This window comes from Hibiscus syriacus, unplaced genomic scaffold (genome assembly GCF_006381635.1).
Source record: "Hibiscus syriacus cultivar Baekdansim isolate YM2019G1 unplaced genomic scaffold, ASM638163v2 tig00110830_pilon, whole genome shotgun sequence".
Taxonomy (NCBI): Eukaryota; Viridiplantae; Streptophyta; class Magnoliopsida; order Malvales; family Malvaceae; genus Hibiscus; species Hibiscus syriacus.
In genome coordinates this window covers 543,710-565,650 of record NW_024062881.1, presented here as the reverse complement: position 1 = coordinate 565,650, position 21,941 = coordinate 543,710, and the positions used below count along the sequence as shown (strand labels likewise).

Genomic DNA, 21,941 nt, shown 5'->3' with positions numbered 1-21,941 from the left:
GTTTAAATAAATCAAGGGCGTAAGACATGAAGGGTGCAATCATACCAGTACCAATGCACCGAATCCGATCAGAACTATGCAGTCAAGAGCTCTTGGGTGAGAGTAGTACTATGATGGGTGATTTCCTAGAAGTCCTTGTGTTGCAGCCGTATTTTTTTTTAAAATTTTATACTTTACTCATATTTTTGGTATTTTTAAAAAAGTCAAGGTGGAACGAGCGAGAACATAGTTTGGGATCACAAAATTAAATATTTTAAGGATTAGTTGGAAGAAAATGGTTTACATGGATAAAAGTTTAACTAAATTAAGGGTACAAGACAAGATGGGTGTGATCATAACATTACTAATGCATTGGATCCCATTAGAACTTCGCAGTGAAGTGTGCTTGGGCGAAAGTAGTATTAGGATGGGTAACTTCCTATGAAGTACTCGTGTTGCACCCTTTTTTCAAAATTTTATACTTTATCTTAATTATTGGTGTATTTTTTGGTAAAAAAACAACCTGGGTGAACGGCCGGGAAAAGAGTCAGAGTTCGCAAAATCAAATATTTTAAGTATTAGTTGGAAGAAAATGGTTACTTAGAGAAGAATTATAGTAAATAAAGGGCGCAAGACACGAAGGATGTGATCATACCAGCACTAATGCACAAGATCCCATCAGAACTTCGTAGTCAAGCATGCTTGGGCGGTAGTAGTACAAGGATGGTGACCTCCTGGGAAAATCAACTGTTGCACCTTTTTTTTTGAAATTTCATACTTTATCTTAATTTTTGGTTTTTTTTTCAAAAGAGCATGGGTGGAATGAAATGGACAAAAGCAGGGTATCGCAAAATTAAATATTTTTTGTTTTATTCGGAATAACATAGTTACATGGAGAAGCGTTTAAATAAATTAAAGGCGAAATACATGAACAGTGCGATCATGCCAGTATTAATGCAACGGATCCCATCAGAACTCCGTAGTCAAGCATTCTTGTGCGGGAGTGGTGCTAGGATGGATGACCTCCACGGAAGTTATAATGTTGCACCCCTCTTTTATTACGAAATTTAATACTTTATCTTAATTTTTGGTGTTTTTAAAGAGTCTGGTGGAACGAGTAGGAAAAGAACCATGGATTGGAAAATTAAATATTTAAGGATTAGTTGGAAGAAAATGGTTTCATGGAGAGGGATAAAGGGTGCAAGACATGAAGGTTGCGATTATACCAGATCTAATGCACCAGATTCCATTAGAACTCCGTAATAGAGCCCTCTAGGGCGATAGTAGTATTATGATGGGAGACCTTCTGTAAGCCTCGTGTTGCACTCCTATTTTTTGTATACTTTAACAAAAAAAAATTATACTCTTTAAATGTCGGGGTGGAAAGATTGGGAAAAGATCAGGGAACTCAAAATTAAATAATTTAAGGATTATTCGGAAGAAAATCGTTACATTGAGAAGGATTTTAATAAATTAAGGGTGCAAGATATGATTGAGGCAATCATACCAATACTAATTCCTTGGATCCAATCAAAACTCCATAGTTAAGCGTGCTTGAACGAGAGTAATACTAGGATGGGTGAGCTCCTGGGAAGTCCTCATGTTTCACCCTTATTTTTTTCGATATTTTACTTTATTTTAACTTTTATGGTTGTTTTATTTTAAAAGAGCTAGGAAGAACTAGCGAGAAAAGTCCTAGTGATCACAAAATTAAATATTTTAAGGATTAGTAGGAACAAAATTGTTACATGGAGAGCAGTTTAAATAAATTAAGGGTGCAAGACATGATGGGTGCGATCATACCAGCACTAATGCAACGAATCCCATTAGAAATCCATAGTGAAGGGTGCTTTGGCGATAGTAGCATTAGGATCGGTAACCTCGTGAGAAGTACTCGTGTTGCGCCCTATTTTTTTTTAAATTTTATACATCATCTTAATTTTCGATGTATTTTAGTGAAAAGAGTCGGGGTGGAATGAGCGGGAAAAGGGTTGTGGATTGCATAATTAAATATTTTAATGATTAGTCGGAAGAATATGGTTACTTGGATAAGCATTATAATAAATTAAGCGTGTAAGACACGTACGGTGCGATCATACTAGCACTAATGTATCGGATCCCATCAGAACTGCGTATTCAAGCATGCTTGGACGAGAGTATTACAAGGATGGGTGACCTCCCAGGAAATTCTCCTGTTGCACTCCTATTTTTTTGAAATTTTATACTTTATCTTAATTTTGGGTGTTGTTTTTTTAAAGAGCCTGGGTAGAAAGAGCAGGAAAAGAGTCGGGGATCGCAAAATTAAATATTTTAACTAATAATTTGAAGAAAATAGTTATATGTAGAAGCGTTTAAATATATTAATGGTACAAGACATGAAGGGTGAGATCATGCCAGCACTAAAGCAACGGATCCCATCAGAACTTGGTAGTCAAGCATGCTTGTGCGAGAGTAGTACAAGGATACGTAACCTCGAGGGAATTTCTCATGTTGTACCCCTTTTTTCATAATTTTATACTTTATATTATTTTTTGGTTTTTTAAAGAGTCACGGCGAAACGAGTGGGAAAATAACATGGGATTACAAAATTAAATATATAAGGATCAGTCGAAAGAAAATGGTTATATGCATAAGCGTTTAAATAAATTAAGGGTACAAGAGACGAAGAGTGGAATCATACAAGTACTAAAGCATCAGATCCCATTGCAACTCCACAATCAAGCCCGCTTGAGTGAGAGTAGTACTATGATGGGTGACCTCCGAGGAAGTCCTCGAGTTGCAACCCTATTTTTTTGAAATTTTATACACTATCTTAATAATTTTTATTTTTTTAAATGTCAGGTGGAAATAGCGGGAAAAGAGTCGGGATCGTAAAAGTAAATACTTAAAAATTAGTCAAGAGAAAATGGATACATGGAGAAGCGTTCAAATAAATTAAGAGTGCAAGACATGAAGGGTGCGATCATACCAATGCTAATGCACCAGATCCCATTATAACTCCACAGTCAAGCCCGCTTGGGTGAGAGTAGTACTATGATAGGTGACCTCCAGGAAGTCCTTGTGTTGCATCCCTATTTTCTTTAATTTTATACTTTATCTAATTTTTTGGTATTTTTTTAAATGTCGGGTGGAACGAGAGGGAAAAGAGTCAGGGATAGTAAAATTAAATATTTTAAGAATTATTCGAAAGAATATAGTTACTTGGAGAAGCATTATAATAAATTAAGGTCGTAAGGACACGAAAGGAGAGATCATTCCTGCACAAATGCATCGGATCCTATCAGAACTCATTGTCAAGCGTGCTTGGGCAAGAGTAGTACAAGGATAGCTTACCTCCCAGGAAATTCTCGTGTTACACGCCTCATGTTTTGAAATTTTATACTTTATCTTAATTTTTTGTGTTATTTTTAAAGCGCATGGGTGGAATGAGCAGGAAAAGAGATTGGGATCACAAAATTAATTATTTTATGGATTAGTCGGAAGAAAATGTTTACATGGACAAGGGTTTAAATAAATTAAGGGTGAACGACTGTGAAAAAAATCAGGGAACGCAAAATCAAATATTTTAAGGATTAGTCGGAAGAAAATGGTTACTTGGATAAGCATTATACTAAATAAAGGGTGCAAGACACGAACGGTGCGATCATACCAGCACTAATGAATCAGATCCCATCATAATTTCATAGTCAAGCATTTCAAAATTTCATACTTTGTCTTAATTTTTGGTTTTTTTTAAAAGAGCTTGGGTGGAACGAGTGGGAAAAAAGCAGGGTATTACAAAATTAAATATATTTTGTATTATTTGGAAGAAAATGGTTACATGGAGAATCGTTCAAATAAATTAAGGGCAAAACACATGAACAATGCGATCATGCCAGCACTAATGCTACAGATCCCATCAGAACTTCGTAGTCAAGCATGCTTATCCCGGAGTGGTGCTAAGATGGATGACCTCCACAGAAGTTCTCATGTTGCACCCCTCTTTTTTCAAAATTTAATATTTTATCATAATTTTTGGTGTTTTTAGGAGTCGGATGGAACAAACAGGAAAAGAATCATGGATTGCAAAAATAAAAATTTAAGGATTAGTTGGAAGAAAATGGTTTCATGGAGAAATATTTAAATAAATTAAGGGTGCAAGACATGAAAGGTGTGATCATACTAGTACTAATGCACCATATCCCACTAGAATTTGCAATCAAGCCCGCTAGGGTGAAAATAGTATTATGATGGGAGACCTCCTGGAAGTCCTTGTTTTGCACCCCTATTTTTTTTTTGAAATTGTATACTTTAACAAAATATGTGATATTTTTTAAATGTCGGGGGTGGAATGATTGGGAAAATATCAGGGAACTCAAAATTAAATAATTTAAGGATTATTCGGAAGAAAATCATAACATGGGGAATGATTTAAATAAATTAAGGTACAAGACATGATTTGGGTGATCATACCAACACTAATTCCCCGGATCCCATCAAAACTCCATTGTTAAGAGTGTGTGGGTGAGTGTAATACTAGGATGGGTGAGCTCTCGGGAAGTCCTCATGTTGTACCCCTCTTTTTTCGATATTTTATACTTTATTTTAACATTTTTTGTTGTTCTATTTTAAAAGAGTCAGGTAGAACAAGCGGGAAAAGACCTAGAGATCACAAAATTAAACATTTTAGGGATTAGTAGGAAGAAAATGGTTACATGGAGAGGAGTTTAAATAAATTAAGGGCGCAAAACATGATCGGTGTGATCATACCAGCACTAATGCAACAGATCCCTTTATAACTCCGCAGGGAAGGGTGTTTGGGCAATAGTAGCATTAGGAGAATCTCTCGTGTTGCCCCTGTTTTTAAAAATATAATACTTCATCTTAATTTTTGCTGTATATTTTTAAAAAGTGTCCAGGTGTAACGAGCGGGAAAAAGGTCAGAGATTGCAAAATTAAATATTTTAAGGATTAGTCGTAAGAATATGATTACTTGGATAAGCAATTTAATAAATTATGGGTGCAAGACATGAAGGGTGCGATCATACTAGCACTAATGCACTGGATCCCATCAGAACTCCGTAGTAAAGCGTGCTTGGGCAAGTGTAGTACAAGGATGGATTACCCCCCAGGAAATTCTCCTGTTGCACCCCTCTTTTTCGAAATTTTAAACTTTATATTAATTTTTGGTTTTTTAAGAGCCTAGGTGGAAAGAGCGAGAAAAGAGCCGAGGATCGAAAAATTAAATATTTTATGGATTAGTCAGAAGAAAATGGTAACATGGAGAAGCCTTTAAATAAATTAAGGGCTAAAGTCTTGAAGTGTGTGATCATGCCATCACTAATGCAACAGATCCCATCAGAACTCTTCAGTCAATCATGCATGTGCGAGAGTGGTATACGGATGGGTGACCTCCCGGAAGTTTCTCGTGTTGCTGCCCTAGTTTTTTGAAATGTTATACTTTATCTTAATTTTTGTTGTTTTTTTAAAGAGCCAGGTGGAAGGAGCAGGAAAATAATTGGAGATTTCAAAATTAAATATTTAAGGATTAGTCGGAAGAAAATGGTTACATTAAGAAGCATTTAAATAAATTAAGGGTGCAAGATATCAAGGGTTCGATCATAACAATACTAATGACCGGATCCCGTTAGAACTTCGCAATCAAGCCCGTTGGGGCGAGAGTAGTACTATGATGGGTGACCTCCGAGTTCAAAATTTTATACTTTATCTGATTTTTTGTTATTTTTTTAAATGTTGGGTGGAAAGAGCGGGAAAAGAGTCGGGGATCATAAAATTAAATATTTTAATGATCAGAAAGAAGAACATAGTTACATGGAGAAGCATTAAAACAAATTAAGGGCGCAAGACATAATGGGTGCGATCATACCAACACTAATTCCCCGGATCCCATCAAAACTCCGTAGTTAAGCGTGCTTGTGCGAGAGTAATACTAGGATGGGTGACCTCCGGAGATGTCCTTGGGATGCAACCTTTTTTTCAATATTTGATACTTTATCTTAACTGATGTTGATGTTCTTCTTTAAAAGAGCCTGGGCAGAATGAGAAAGAAAAGACTTTGGGATCACAAAATTAAATATTTTAAAGATTAGTCGGAGGAAAATGGTTATATGGAGAATAGTTTAAATAAATTAATGGCGCAAGACATGGTGGGTACGATCATATCAGCACTAATGCAACGAATCCCATTAGATTTTTGCAGTGAAGCGTTCTTGGGTGAGAGTAGTACTATGATGGGTAACCTCCTGGAAGTACACGTGTTACACCCCTCTTTTTTAGAAATTTTATACTCTATCATAATTTTTAGTTTATTTTTATTTGTAAAAAAAGTTGGGCTGGAACGAGCAAGAAAAGAGTTAGAGATCGTAAAATTAAATATTTTAAGGATTATTTAAAATAAAATGGTTACTTGGAGAAGTGTTATAATAAATTAAGGGTGCAAGACATGAAGGGTGCTATCATACCAGCACTAATGCGTCGGATTCCATTAGACATTCCTCGTCAAGCATGCTTGGACGAGAATATTAGTACAAAAAGGGTGACATCCCAGGAAATTTTCGTGCTGTACCCTTATTTTTTTTTTTCAAAATTTTCTATTTTATCTCAATTTTTGGTTTTTAAGAGTCTGGGTGGAACGAGTGGGAAGTTTGTCGGGGATCACAAAATTAAATATTTTATGGATTAGTCGAAAGAAAATGGTTACATGTTGAAGCGTTTAAATTCATTAAGGGCGAATAACATGAAACGTACGATCAAGCTAGCAATAATGCAAATGATCCCATCAGAATTCCATAGTCAAACATGCTTGTGCGAGAGTAGTACAAGGATGGGTGACCTCCAGGGAAGTTATCGTGTTGCACCCCTATTTTTTTCAAAACTTTATAATTTATCATAATTTTTTGTTTTTTTAAAAAGCTGGGTGGAACGAGTGGGAAAAAACATGGAATTACAAAATTAAATATTTAAGGATTAGTCGGAAGAAAATGGTTACATGGAGAAGCTTTCAAATAAATTAAGGGTGTAATACATGGAGGGTGCGATCATATCAGTACTAACGCATCAGATCCCAATATAACTCCACAATCAAGCCCGCTTGGGGGAGAGTAGTACTATGATGGGTGACCTTTTTGCATCCTTTTTTATATTTTATATTTTATCTTAATTTTTTTGTTGTTTCTTTTTAAAAGATCCCGGGCAGAACGAGCGGGAAAGAGTCGGGGATTACAAGACTAAATATTTTAAGGATTAGTTGGAAGAAAATGGCTAAATGGAGGAGAGTTTTATTAAATTAAGGGGCAAGACAAGATGGGTGCGATCAAACTATCACTAATGGAACGTATCTCATTAGAACTTTGTAGTGAAGCGTGCTTGGGCATGTGTAGTAACAGGAAAAGTAACCTACTGGGAAGTACTCGTGTTGCACCCCTCTTCTTTTAAAATTTTATACTTTATCTTAATTTTTGTTTTTTTTGTAAAAAAAGAGTCGGGGTGGGACAAGCGGGAAAAGAGTTAGGGATTACAAAATTAAATGTTTTAAGGATTAGTCAGAAGAATATCATTACTTGGAGAAGCATTATAATAAATTAAGGGTGTAAGACACGAAATGACCGATAATTCCAACACTAATGCACCGGATCCCATCAGAACTGCCATCAGCACTAATTTTTGGGATTTTTTTAAAGATCCGAGAGTAACAAGCAGAAAAAGAATCGGTGATTGAAAAATTAAATATTTAAGGATTAGTAGGTGATTCAAACACATGGAGAAGCTTTTAAATAAATTAATGGTGCAAGACATGAAGGGTGCGATCATACCAGTACAAATGCACCCTATCCCATTAAAACTCTGCAATCAAGCCTATTGGGTGAGAGTAGTACTATGATGGGTGACCTCTTGGTAGTCCTCGTGTTTCACCCCTATTTTGTTTCTCGAAATTTTATAATTTATTTGAAGTTTTTGGTATTTTTTATATGTGTGTAGAACGAGCACGAAAAAAGTTAGGGATCACAATATTAAATATTTTAAGGATTAGTTGAAAGAAAATGGTTACATAGAGAAGCATTAAAATAAATTAAGGGTGCAAGACATGATAGGGGCCATCATACCAGTACTTATTCCCCATATCCCCTTGAAACTCTGTAGTTAAGCATGCTTGGGAGAGAGTAATATAGGATGGCTGGGCTCTCGGGAAGTCCTCATGTTGTACCCCTCTTTTTCGTTATTTTATACTTTATCTTAATTTTCATTTTTCTTGTTTTTAAAAATAGTCAGGGCAGAACGAGCGGTAAAAGAGCTGGTGATCACAAAATTAAATATTTTAAGGATTTTTCGGAAGAAAGTGGTTACATGGAGAAGAGTTTAAATAAATTAAGGGACAAATACATGAAGGGTGCGATCATACCAGCACTAATACAATAGATCCCTTTAGAGCTTTGCAATGAAGCATGCTTTGGTGAGATTAGTACTAGGATGGGTAACCTCCTGGGATGTACTGTTGTTGCACCCTTTTTTTGAAATTTTATACTTGATCATAATTTTTGGGTTTTTTTGTAAAAAAAAAGTAGGGGTGGAACGATATAGAAGAGAGTATGGGGTCGCAAACTTAATATTTGAAGGATTAGTTAGAAGAATATAGTTACTTGGAGAAACATTATAATAAATTAGGGTGCAAGACATGAAGGGTGTGATCAAACCAGCACTAATGCACCGGTTCCCATCAAATCTCCATAGTCAAGCGTACTTGGGTGGGAGTAATACAAGGATGGTTGACCTCCCAAGAAATTCTCTTGTTGCACCCCTCTTTTTTTGAAATTTTATACTTTATCTTAATTTTTGCTGTTGTTTTTTAAAAGATCCTCGGTGGAACTAGCGAGAAAAGAGTCGGGGATCTTAAAATTAAATATTTTATGGATTAGTCAGAAGAAAGTTGTTAAATGGAGAAGCATTTAAATAAATTATGGTCGAAATACATGGACAATGTGATCATGCTAGCACTAATGTAACGTATCCCATTAGAACTCCATAATCAATCATGCTTGAACAAGAGTGATACGAGGATGGGTGACCTCCTGAGAAGTTCTTGTGTTGCACCCCTTTTTTCAAAATTTTATACTTTATCTTAATTTTTTGTGTTTTTAAGAGTCGGGTGGGATGAGCGGGAAAATAACTCATCATTGCAAAATTAAATATTTAAGGATTAGTCGGAAGAAAATGGTTACATGGAGAAGCATATAAATTAAGGGTGCAAGACATTAAGAGTGCGATCATGCAAGTACTAATGCACTGGATCCCATTAGAACTCCACAGTTAAGCCCGTTTGGGGTGAGAGTAGTAGTATGATAGGTGACCTCTTGGAATTCCTCGTGTTGCACCCATGTTTTTTTTCAAAATTTTATACTTTATCTGAATTTTTGGTATTTTTTAAATGTCGGGGTGGAATGAGTGGGAAAAATAGCTAGGATCATAAAAGTATTTATTTTAATAATTAGTCGGAGGAAAATGGTTACAATAATGGGTGACCTCCAGGGAAGTTCTCGTGTTGCACCCAGTTTTTTTCAAAATTTTATACTTTATCTTCATTTTCGTTGATTTTTAAAGAGTCAAGTTGGAATGAGCGGGAAAAGAATCGGGATAACAAAATTAAATACTTGAGGCATAGGCGAAAGAAAATGGCTACATGGAGAAGCATTTAAATATATTAGGGGCAGAAGACATGAAGGATGCGATCATACAAGTACTAATGCACTAGATCCGATTATAACTTTGCAGACAAGCCCACTTGGGTGAGAATAGTACTATGATGGGATACCTATTGGGAAGTCCTTGTGTTGGACCCTTATTTTTTTGAAATTTTATACTTTACTTGAATTTTTGGTATTTTTTAATGTCGGGGTAGAGCGAGCGGGAAAAGAGACGGGATAAAAAAATTAAATATTTTAAGGATTAGTCGAAAAAAATGTTTACATGGAGAAGAATTTAAATAAATTAGGGGCACATGACATGATGGGTGTGATCATACCAACACTAATTCCCCGTATCACATTAAAACTCCACAGTCAAGCCCGCTTGGGTGAGAGTAGTACTATGATGGGTGACCTCCTGGGAAGTCCTCTTATGTCACCCCTATTTATTTTGAAATTTTATACTTTATCCCAATTGTTGGTATTTTTTTAAATGACGGGGTGGAACGAGCGGGAAAAAAACTGGGGAATGCAAAATTAAATATTTTAAGGATTAGTAAGAATAAAATGGTTACATGGAGAAGCATTTAAATAAATTAAGGGTGCAAGACATGACGTGTGCAATCATACCAACACTAATTCCCCGGATCCCATTAAAACTCCATAGTTAAATGTGCTTGGGCGTGAATAATACTAGGATGGGTGACCTCCTGGGAATTCCTCGTGTTGCTCCCCTATTTTTTCGATATTTATATTATATCTTAATATTTGTTGATGTTCTTTTTTGAAAGAATCGTGGTGGAACGAGAGGGAAAATAGTCGGGGAACAAAATTTTAATATTTTAATGATTAGTCAGAAGAAAATGGTTACATGGAGAATAGTTTAAATAAATTAAGGGCGAAAGACATGATCAGTGCGATCATATCAGCACTAATGCAACGAATCCCATTAGAACTTCGCAGTGAAACATGCTTGGGCGAAAGTACTATTAGGATTAGTAACCTCTTGGGAAGTACTAGTGTTGCCCCTCTGTTTTCAAAATTTTATATTTTATCTTAATTTTTGGTGTATTATTTTTGTAAGAGAGAGTCGGGGTGGAACGAGCGCGAAAAGAGTCAGGGACCACAAAATTAAATATTTTAAGGATTAGTCGAAAGAAAACGGTTACATGGAGAAGCGTCGGAATAAATTAAGGGTGCAAGACATGAAGGGTTATTCAGAGAGAAAACGGTAACGTGGACAAGCACTTAAATATATAATGGGCGCAAGACATGAAGGGTGCGATTTTGGTGTTATTTTTTTAAACGAGTAGGGGTTGAACGAGGGGGAAAAGAACCGGGAATTACACAATTAAATATTTAAGGATTAGTCGGAAAAAATGGTTACATGAAGAAGCGTTTAAATAAATTAATGGTCCAAGACATGAAGGGTGTTATCATAGCAGTACTAATGCATTAGATCCCATTAGAACTCCGCAGTCAAGCACAAGCTTGCATGGGCGAGAGTAATACTATGATGGGTGACCTCCTAGGAAGTCCTCATGTTGCACCCCTATTTTTAGGAAATTTTATAATTTATTTAAATTCTCGGTATTGTTTTTTTTAAATATTGGGGTGGAAGGAGCGGGAAAATAACCAGAGATCAAAAAATTAAATAGTTTAAGGATTAGTCAGAAGAAAATGGTTACATGGAGAAGCATCTAAATAAATTAAGGGCGTAGGATATGATGGGTGAGATCATACCAACACTAATTCTCTGGATCCCATTAAAACTCCATAGTTAAGCCTTATTAGATGAGAGTAATACTAGGTTGGGTGACCTCTCAGGAAGTCCTCGTCTTGCACTATTATTTTTTTTATTTTTTATACTTTATCTTAAAATTTTTTGTTTTTATTTTTTAAAAAGTGCTAGGACGTAACGAGCGTGAAAAGAGCTGGGGATCGTAAAATTAAATATTTCAATAATAATTCAGAAGTAAATTGTTACATGGAGAAGAATTTAAATAATTAAGGGCGCAAGACATGTAGAGTGCGATCATACCAGCAATAATGCAACATATCCCATTAGAACTTCGCAGTGAAACATGCTTGGGGGAGAGGAGTACTATGATGGGTAACCTCCAAGGATTTCCTTGTGTTGCACCACTTATTTTTCTCAAAATTTTATACCTTGTCTTAATTTTTAGTGTTGTTTTTTTTAAAACAGCCAAGGTGGAACCAGCAAGAAAATAGTCGTGGATCGCAAAATTAAATATTTTAAGGATTATTAAGAAGAAAATGGTTACATGAATAAGCGATTAAATTAATTAAGGGCGCAATAAATGAAGGGTGCAATCATACCAACACTAATGCAGTGGATCTCATTAGAAATCCATAGTCAAGCGTGCTTGGGCGAGAGTAGTACAAGGATAGGTGACCTCCCAGGAAGTTCTCACGCTGCACCCTTATGTTTTTAAAATTTTATACTTTATCTTAATTTTTGGTGTTGTTTTTTCAAAAAGCCAATGTAGAACGAGCGGGAAATGAGTCGGGAAAAATTAAATATTTTAAGGATTAGTCGAAACATAATGGTTACATGGAGAAGCATTTAAATAAATTAAGAGCGCAATACATGATGGTACGATCATACCAGCACCAATGCATTGGATCCCATCAAAATTACGCAATTAAGCGTGCGTGGACAAGAGTATTAGTAGGATGGATAACCTTTTGCGAAGTGCTAGTGTTTCACTGCTCTTTTTGCAAAATTTTATACTATATCTTAATTCTTGGATTTTTTTTAAAAGCATGGTGGAGTGAGGGGAAAAGAGTCGGGGATCGTAAAATTAAATATTTTAAGGATTAGTCGAAATAAAATGGTTATATAGAGAAGTATTTAAATAAATTAAGGGTGCAAGACATCATGGATGCGATCATACCAGCACTAAACCACCGGATCACATCAGAACTCCGCAATGAAGCATGCTTGGGCAATATTAGTACTAGGATGGGTGACCTCCTTGGAAGTCCTCGTGGTGCACCCCTCTATTTTTTTAATTTTATTCTTTATGTTAATTTTTTGTGTTTTTTAAGAGCAGGGGTGGAACGAGTGGGAAAAGAGTCAGGGATCGAAAATTAAGTATTTTAATTATTAGTAGAAAGAAAATGGTTACATGGAGAAGCATTTAAATAAATTAATGCTGAAAGACATGAAGGGTGTGATCATACCAGCACTAATGCACTGGATCCCATTAGAACTCTATACTTAATTTTGCTTGGGCGAGAGTAGTATAAGGATGGGTGACCTCCCAGGAAGTTATCGTGTTGCATCCCTCTTTTTTTAAATTTTATACTTAATCTTAATTTTTGGTTTTTTAAAAGAGTTAGGGTGGAATGAGTGGGAAAAGAATTGGTGATTACAAAATTAAATATTTTAAAGATTATTTGGAAACAAAATGCTAACATGGCAAAGCATTTAAATAAATTATGGGCACAAGACCTGAAGGGTACGATCATACAATACTAATGCACCGGATCCCATTAGAACTCCACAGTCAAGCCCACTTGGGTGAGAATAGTATTGTGATGGGTGACCTCCTGTAAGTCCTCGTATTGGACCCATATTTGTTTTTCAAAATTTTATACTTTATCTTAATTTTTGGTGTTGTTTTTTTTTTGTGAAAAGTGCTGGGGTGGAACGAGCGAGAAAATAATAAGGTATCATAAAATTAAATATTTTAAGGATTACTCAGAAGAAAATGGTTATGTGGAGAAGCGTTATAATTAATTAAGGGCGTAAGAAACGAAGGGTGTGATTATACCAACAGTGAATTTGATCCCATCAGAACTCCGTAGTCAATCATGCTTGGCGGAGATTAGTACAATGATGGGTGACCTCCCGTGAAACTCTCGTGTTGCACCTATCTGTTTTCAAATTTTTATACTTAATCATAATTTTTGGTGTTGTTTTTTAAAACATCTTGGGTGGAACAAGGGGAAAGAACCAGGGATCGCAAAATTAAATATTTTAAGGATTAGTCAGAAGAAAATGGTTGCATGTTGAATCGTTTAAAAAAATTATGGGCGCAAGACTTGAAGGGTGCGATTATGCCATCACTAATGCAACGAATCCCATCAGAACTTTGTAGTCAAGCATGTTTGGTCTAGAGTAATACAAGGATGGGTGACCTCCTGAGAAGTTATCATGTTGTACCCCTCATTTATCAAAATTTTATACTTTATCTTAAATTTTGGTTTTTGTTTAAAAGAGTCAGAGTGGAACGAACGGGAAAAGTGTTGGGAATTGCAAAATTATATATTTAAGGATTAGTCAAAAGAAAGTGGTTACAAAATTATATATTTAAGGATTAGTCGGAAGAAAATGGTTACATGGAGAAGCTTTTAAATAAATGATGTGTGCAAAACATTAGGGTATGATCGTACTAGTACTAATGCACTGGATCCGATTAGAACTCCGCAGTCAACCTTTCTTGGGAGAGAGTTGTACTAGGCTGGGTGACATCCTAGGAAGTCCTCGTGCAGCACCCCTATTTTTTCCAAAATTTTATACTTTATCTGATTTTTTTGTATTATTTTTTTAAATGTTGCGGTGGAACGAGTGGGAAAAGAGATGAGTATGGAAAAATTAAATATTTTAAGTATTAGTCAAAAGAAAATGGTTACATGGAGAAGCATTTGAATAAATTAAGGGCGCAAGACATGATGGGTATGATCATACCAACACTAATTCCCCATATCCCTTTAAAACTCCGTATTTAATTGTTCTTGGGTGAGAGTCCTCATGTTTCACATCTCTTTTTTTATATTTTATACTTTATGCTAATTTTTCTAGTTGTTCTTTTATAAAAGAGTCAGGAGAGAATGAGCGGGAAAAGAGAAGGGATCGCAAAATTATATATTTTAAGGATTAGTCAGAAGAAAGTGTTACATGGGAAGAGTTTAAATAAATTACGGGCGCAAGACATGATGGGTGTGATTATACTAGAACTAATGCAACGGATACCAGAAGAACTTCGCAATGAAGTGTGCTTGGGCAAGAGTAGTACTATGATGGGTAACCTCTTGGGAATTCCTCGTGTTGCACCCCTCTTGTTTTGAAATTTTATACTTTTGTCTTAATTTTGGGTGTTGTTTTTTAAAGAGTTGGGGTGGAACTTGAGGGAAAAGATTTGGGGATCATAAAATTAAATATTTTAAGGAATAATTGGATAAAAATGGTTACATAGAGAAGCGTTTAACTAAATTAAGGGTGCAAGACACGAAGGGTGAGATCATACCAGCACTAACGCACCGGATCCCATGAAAACTATGTTGTTAAACGTGCATGGACGAGGGTACCAGTAGAAAGGGTGACCTCTTAGAAATATACTCTTGTTGCACCCCTCATTTTTTGGAAATTTTATACTTTATCTTAATTTTTGGTTTTTTTGTATTAAAAGAGTTACATGGAGAAGCGTTTTAAAAAATTATGGGTGCAGAACATGATGGTGTAATCATACCAGCAATAGCGCAATGGGTCCACCCACTACTCTTCGATTAAGCGTGTGTGGATGAGAGTAATATTAGGAAGGGTGACCTCCTGTAAATGTCCACTTGTTGCACCTCTATTTTTTAGATGTTTTACTTTGTCTTAATTTTGTGGTTGTTTTTTAAAATAATAGGGGTGGAACAAAAATGATTTAGGGATCACAAAATTAAATATTTCAAGGATTAGTTTAAAGAAAGCAGTTACATGGAGTAGCATTTAAAAAAAATTAAGGGCACATGACATAATGGATGCGATTATACCAATACTAATGCACCGGATCCCATCATAACTCTACAATTAAGCATTCTTGGGAGAGATTAGTACTAGGATAGGTCACCTTCTGGGAAGTGCTCATGGTGCACCTATCTTTATTCAAAATTTTATATTTTATCTTAAGTTTAGGTGTTGTTTTCTTAAGAGCAGGGGTGGAATGGGTGGGAAAATAATTGGTGATCACGAAATTAAGTATTTTAAGATTAGTGGAATGAAAAAGGTTACATGATGAAACGTTTAAATAAATTCAGGGCGCAGACATGAAGGGTACGATCATACCAACACTAATGCACTGGATCTGATAAGAACTCTGTAGCCAGGCGTGCTTGGGTGAAAGTAGTACAAAGATGGATTTAGGGTTTATAAACGAGTAGGAATTTCTCCTGTTGCACCCTTATTTTTTTGAATTTTTATACTTTATCTTAATTTTTGGTTTTTTTCATAAAAGAGTAGGGGTGGAACAAGCGGTAAAAGAATCAGGTATAGCAAAATTAAGTATTTTAAGATTAGTCGAAAGAAAATTGTTACATGGAGAAGCGTTTAAATAAATTAACGGCATAAGACATGGAGGGTGTAATCATACCAGTACTAATACACCAGATCCCATTAGAACTTCACGGTAAAGCCCGCTTGGGCGAGAGTAGTACTATGGTAGGTGACCTCCTAAGAAGTCCTTGTAATACATGCATTTTTTCAAAATTTTATATTTTATCTTAATTTTTGTTGTTGTTTTTTTTAATAGCGGGGGTGAAACAAGCGTGATAAGGGTCGAGGATTGAAAAATCAATATTTTGAGGATTAGTTGGAAGAAAATGGTTACATGGAGAAGTATTATAATAAATTAAGGGCGCAAGAAACGAAGGGTGCGATCATACCATCACTAATGCACCAGATCCTAACATAACTCCGTAGTCAAGCATTCTTTGGTGAGTGTAGTACAAGGACAAGTGACATGCAGGAAAATTCTAGTGTTTCACCCTTTTTTTTGAAATTTTATACTTTAACTTAATTTTTAGTGTTTTTTGTTTTTGAAATAGCCTGCGTGGAACGAGCATGAATAGTGTCAGGGATAACAAAATTAAATATTTTAAGGATTAGTCGGAGAAAAATAGTTACATAGAAAAGCATTTAAATAAATTAGGGAGCAAGACATGAAGGGTGCGATCATTTCACCACTAATGGAAAGGATCCCATCAGAACTCTGTAGTCAAGCATGCTTGGGAGATAGTAGTTCAATGATGGGTGACCTCATAGGATGTTCTCGTGTTGCACCCCTCTTTTTTCAAAATTTATACTTTATCTTTTTTTTTGGTTTTTTAAAAAAGTCATGGATGAACGAGTGAGAAAATAATAAGGGATTGTAAGATTAAATATTGAAAGATTAGTTGAAAGAAAATGGTTACATGGATAAGCATTTAAATAAATTAATAGGGCAACGCATGAAGGGTGCGATCATACCAACACTATTGCACTAGATCCTATTAGAACTCCGCAACCAAGCCCGTTTGAGCTAGAGTAGTACTTTTATGGGTGACCTCCTAGGAAGTCCTCATGTTGCACCCTATTCTTATAAAATTTTACACTTCATATAGATTTTTGGTATTGATTTTTAAATGTTGGGGTAGAACGAGCAGGAAAAGGGCCATGATCGCAAAATTAAATATTTTAAGGATTAGTTAGAAGAAAATGGTTACATGGAGAAGCATTTGAATAAATTATGGGTGTAAGACATGATGGGTGCGATCATACCAACATTAATTCCCTGATCCCATTAAATCACTATAGTTATACGTGCTTGGGAAAGAGTAAAACTAGGATGGGTGACCTCCCAGAAGTCCTCGTGTTGCACCCCTATTTTTTGGTATTTTATTTTACATCTTAATTTTTTTTGTTATTTTTGACAAGAGTTGGGGCGGAAAGAGCGAGAAAAGAGCTGGGGATCATAAAATTAAATATTTTAAGAATTAGTTAGAATAAAATGGTTACATGGAAAAATAAGTAAATAAATTAAGGGCACAAGACATTATGGGTGCGATCATACCAGCACAAATGCAACGAATCCCAGTAGAACTTCGCAGTGAATAGTTGTTTTGCGAGATTAATATTAAAATGTGTAACCTTCTAGGAAGTCCTACTATTGTACCCCTCTTTTCTTCAAAATTTTATACTTTATCTTAATTATTGGTGATGTTTTATTTAAAAGAGCAGGGGTGGAACGAGCTGGAAAAGAGTCGGGGATCATAAAATTAAATATTTCAAGGATTAGTCGGAAGAAAATGGCTACAAGGAGAAGTGTTTAAATAAATTAAGGGCACAATACATGATGGGTGAGATCATACCAGCACCAGTGCACCTAATCCCATCAAAACTTCGTAGATAAGCTTGCGTTGGCGATAGTATGATAGGATGCGTGAACTCCTGGAAATGTCCTCTTGTTGCACCCCTCTATTTTCAAATTTTATACTTTATCTTAGTTTTTGGTGTTGTTTTCTGAAAAGAGAAGGGGTGGAATGAGCAGGAAAAGAGTCAGGGATCCTAAAAGTTAAATGTTTTAGGGATTAGTCGAATAAAAATGGTTACATGCAGATGTGTTTAAATAAATTAAGGGCGCAGGCCATGATGGATACAATCATACCAGAATTAATGCATCATATTCCCATCAGAACTCTACAATGAAGCGTGCTTGGGCAAGACTAGTACTAGTATGGGTAACCTCCTGGGAAGTCCTCATGGTACACAACTCTTTTTTTTTTGAAATTTTATACTTTATCTTAATTTTTAGTGTTGTTTTTTAAAGATTAGGGGTAAAACGAGTGGGAAAAGATTTGAGGATCGGAAAATTAGTATTTTAAGGATTAGTATAAAGGAAAAGGTTACATGGAGAAGCATTTAAATAAATTAAGGACGTAAGACATGAAGGGTGCGATCATACATGTAATAATGCTTCGGATCCCATCAAAACTTCGTAGTCAGGCATGCTTAGGTGATAGTAGTGTAAAGATGGTTGACCTCCTAGGAAGTTCTCATGTTGTACCTTTTTTGTAATTTTATACTTTATTTTAATTTTTGGTTTTTATAAAGAGAAGGGGTGGTTCGAGAATAAATAGAGTCAAGGATCACAAAATTAAATATTTAAGTATTAGTTAGAATAATATGGTTGAAATGAGAAGCACTTAAATAAATTAAGGGCGCAAGATATGATGGGTGCGATCAAACCAGCAATAATGTATTAAATCCCATCAAAACTTAGCAATTAAACATACTTGGGTGAGCATAGTTTTAGGATGGGTGACCACTAGGGAAATACACATGTTGCACCATTTGTTTTTTTTGAAATTTTATACTTTATCTAAATTTTTAGTGTTATTTTTTCAATGTTGGGGTGGAATGAGTAGGAAAAGAGTTGTGGATCACAAAACTGAATATTTAAGAGATTAATCAGAAGAAAATGGGTAGATGGTGAAGCATTTAAATAAATTAAGTGTGCAAGATATTATGTGTGTGATCATACCAACACTAACTACCGAATCCCACCAAAACTCCACAGTTAAGCGTGTTTGGGCGAGAGTATTACTAGGATGGGTGACGTCTCGAGAAGTCTTCGTGTTGCACCCTTTTTTCGATATTTTATAATTTATCTTAATTTTTGGTGTTATTATTTTCTAAAAGAGCCAGTGCGTAATGAGAAGAAAAAGAAATGGGAATCATAACATTAAAATATATTTTAAAGATTAGTCAGAATAAAATGGTTACATAGAGAAGTTTTTAAATAAATTAAATGCGCAAGACATGATGGGTGAGATCACGCCAGTACCAACGTACCATATCCCATCAGAACACCGCAGTCAAGCGTGCTTCAGCGAAAATAGTAGTATGAAAATGGTGTTGTTTTTTCAAAATTTAATACTTTATCTTATATTTTGGTGTTGTTTATTTTATAGATTCAGGGTTGAACGAGTGGGAAAATAGTCAGGGATCACAAAATCAAATATTGTAAGGATTAGTCGGATGAAAATGGTTTCATGGATAAGAGTTTAAATAAATTAAGGGCAAAAGACAAATATTGTGAGATCATATCAACACTAATGCACCAGATTCCATCAGAATATCGTAGTTAAGTGCCGAGGATCACAAAATTAAATATTTTAAGGATAAGTTGGAAGAAAAAGGTTACATGGAGAAAAATTTAAATAAATTAAGGGCACAAAATATAATGTGTGTGATCATACTAGAACTAGGATGTGAAGCATGCTTGGACGAGAGTAGTACTTGTAATACCCAAATATCAGGTCAATGACTATATTGAAATAATTTAAAATTTTAGGGAAATAAATTGAATAAATGATAAAGTATAAGAAATGATGTAGAAATTATGTTTAAGACCAATTAGTATAAATGGAAGAATAAAAGGGTATTTTGGGCATTTTAAGGGAAATGGATTGAAAATTTATTTTAATTAGGGTATTTAAGAAGAGGAAAAAGGGGAAAGATGAGAAATAAGCTAAGTCATCTTATCTTCTCTTTGCCAAAGGTAAGACTTTATTTAGTTAGTTTTTCTTTTAGTTTTTGGTTTGGTCTTGAAACCTTAAGTGATGTGGAAGCTTAAAAAAGGGTTAGAGATGATTAAAACTAAGAGATGGATGATTTATTTGAGATTGAAGAAAATGTGTTTTTGAATGATATGTTAAAATATGAGTTTTTATTAAGGTTTACAAGTATATTTAACTTGTCAAATAAGTAAATAAGAGATTCGAAGCATTGGATGTGATTAAAAACATGTTAGAAAAAGTAGTATGATTCTTGGGTTGGAGTGTTCTTTAGAAAATTTGGATGTTATAAGAAGCTAATTGGAGGAAAGTTAGTTGGGTTAAGTGATATTAAGTTTAAGGGTATTCTTAGAGCTAAAAGTAAGAGATTTAGATGAAAATTGGGTAAAAATCGGGCTGAAAAATAGAAACTCGGGGTAATGGTATCGGTCTGGAAGAACAGTACCAATACTGTAGGTTTCAATTTGAAGAGATACAATGAAAAATATCAATATTGATGCAATTAGTATGGACACTGATGTGGGTATTGATACTTTGAGGAAGGTATTGATACCATGGATTACAGAATGTAAAAATGGTATCGATACTGAAGGGGAGTATAGGTAGCATAATATAGAAGTATCGATACCATGGTAGGGGTACCGATACTATTGAGCCTAGAAGATTTAAGATAGGAGGAATTTTTATATAAATTGAATATAATAGTACTTTTGTGTATTATTAAAATTATAAATGTTTGATAATATACTAACAGTGGTATGATATGTGTACTTAATGGATGCTTGTGTAGATCATAACCAAGCTCCCAAGTCAAAGCAAGAAAAAGGGCAAGGATAAAGTTACCGAGTAGTTGGACAGCATTACAACATATTAGGGAAGGTATCAGGTGAGTGCATTTATTGTATTTGTATGATATGAGGAAGACTCACAATGAGTCAACTTAGAATGTTTTTACTTAATGTATGTTTTATAGTATTCAATATACTTTTATAATGTGTATGGAAATGATATTATGAATAAGTTTTAGAGTATGATATGCTCTAAAATGAATGAATAAAAGTAAATGCACAATGGTGCATGTCGGCATAAAAGGTGTCACTAATGAAAGTTAAATGCATAACGGTGCATTTCATCATAAAAGGTGCCACTAATGAAAGCTAAATGCATAATGGTGCATTATCGGCATAAAAGGTGCCACTAATGAAAATGCATAACTGTGCATTATCGACATAAAAGGTGCCACTAATGAAAATGCATAATGGTGCATTATCGACATAAAAGGTGCAACTAATGAAAATGCATAATGGTGCATTATAGGCATAAAAGGTGCCACTCATGATAATGATCATGAAAGGTGAATCACCATTTCAGCACTTCGATGCAATACATATACTTTACATTCTCATTTAACATACTTTTGGCAAAATAAAGGATAATTGGGAACAATATACATAACAATATAGGTATGTTGGGCATAATAAGATTAGTTTTGATGACCATATGAAAGAAACTTGGTTTAACTAAGATGGTTAACTGATTTTTATGAAGTATACGATTTAGTTTGTTTTTAAATAGACATGATATTCTTATGTATGAATTGTAGTTCATTTAATGTATTATGCCTCACTAAGTAAATACTTAACGTGTGTTAATTTCATGCGTTGGTAAAAGAAAAGACTAGCCAAGTAAGAGTGCAACAATAGCTATCATCAATCTAAGGTTGACTCATCAGTAACAGTAGGACAATAATGTTTATTTTGAAAATTAGCTGGCATGTAATTGAATTTAAGAAAAATGCTCTGGAATATATTTAAAGTGATAATTTTTGGTAATATGTTACAAAGAATGTTTTATTATTATATTAAATGTTTTGTTTTGTTTTCGAATTTTCTTATGAGTTTTACAAATTAGTAAATGTTTCTAAAAGTCATGTGACAT

General features: G+C 34.7%; 20 pseudogenes; all 20 read left to right on the top strand.

Moving 5' to 3' along the window:
* The first annotated feature begins 324 nt into the window (after window positions 1–324).
* On the top strand, window positions 325–443 carry LOC120142512 (annotated as a pseudogene).
* Window positions 444–620: 177 nt separating this feature from the next.
* On the top strand, window positions 621–738 carry LOC120142557 (annotated as a pseudogene).
* A 1,326-nt stretch (window positions 739–2,064) lies between these two features.
* LOC120142547 lies at window positions 2,065–2,183 on the top strand (annotated as a pseudogene).
* A 750-nt stretch (window positions 2,184–2,933) lies between these two features.
* Window positions 2,934–3,051, top strand: LOC120142521 (annotated as a pseudogene).
* Window positions 3,052–4,417: 1,366 nt separating this feature from the next.
* Window positions 4,418–4,536, top strand: LOC120142525 (annotated as a pseudogene).
* Window positions 4,537–4,992: 456 nt separating this feature from the next.
* On the top strand, window positions 4,993–5,111 carry LOC120142540 (annotated as a pseudogene).
* Window positions 5,112–5,831: 720 nt separating this feature from the next.
* On the top strand, window positions 5,832–5,950 carry LOC120142499 (annotated as a pseudogene).
* Window positions 5,951–6,127: 177 nt separating this feature from the next.
* On the top strand, window positions 6,128–6,245 carry LOC120142513 (annotated as a pseudogene).
* Window positions 6,246–8,655: 2,410 nt separating this feature from the next.
* On the top strand, window positions 8,656–8,774 carry LOC120142484 (annotated as a pseudogene).
* Window positions 8,775–9,231: 457 nt separating this feature from the next.
* On the top strand, window positions 9,232–9,350 carry LOC120142567 (annotated as a pseudogene).
* A 922-nt stretch (window positions 9,351–10,272) lies between these two features.
* Window positions 10,273–10,391, top strand: LOC120142576 (annotated as a pseudogene).
* A 693-nt stretch (window positions 10,392–11,084) lies between these two features.
* On the top strand, window positions 11,085–11,209 carry LOC120142549 (annotated as a pseudogene).
* Window positions 11,210–11,982: 773 nt separating this feature from the next.
* Window positions 11,983–12,101, top strand: LOC120142466 (annotated as a pseudogene).
* A 459-nt stretch (window positions 12,102–12,560) lies between these two features.
* Window positions 12,561–12,679, top strand: LOC120142528 (annotated as a pseudogene).
* A 170-nt stretch (window positions 12,680–12,849) lies between these two features.
* Window positions 12,850–12,968, top strand: LOC120142598 (annotated as a pseudogene).
* A 171-nt stretch (window positions 12,969–13,139) lies between these two features.
* On the top strand, window positions 13,140–13,256 carry LOC120142556 (annotated as a pseudogene).
* Window positions 13,257–14,623: 1,367 nt separating this feature from the next.
* Window positions 14,624–14,742, top strand: LOC120142496 (annotated as a pseudogene).
* A 1,283-nt stretch (window positions 14,743–16,025) lies between these two features.
* On the top strand, window positions 16,026–16,144 carry LOC120142534 (annotated as a pseudogene).
* Window positions 16,145–16,900: 756 nt separating this feature from the next.
* Window positions 16,901–17,019, top strand: LOC120142562 (annotated as a pseudogene).
* Window positions 17,020–18,953: 1,934 nt separating this feature from the next.
* On the top strand, window positions 18,954–19,071 carry LOC120142524 (annotated as a pseudogene).
* The last annotated feature ends 2,870 nt before the right edge of the window (window positions 19,072–21,941 follow it).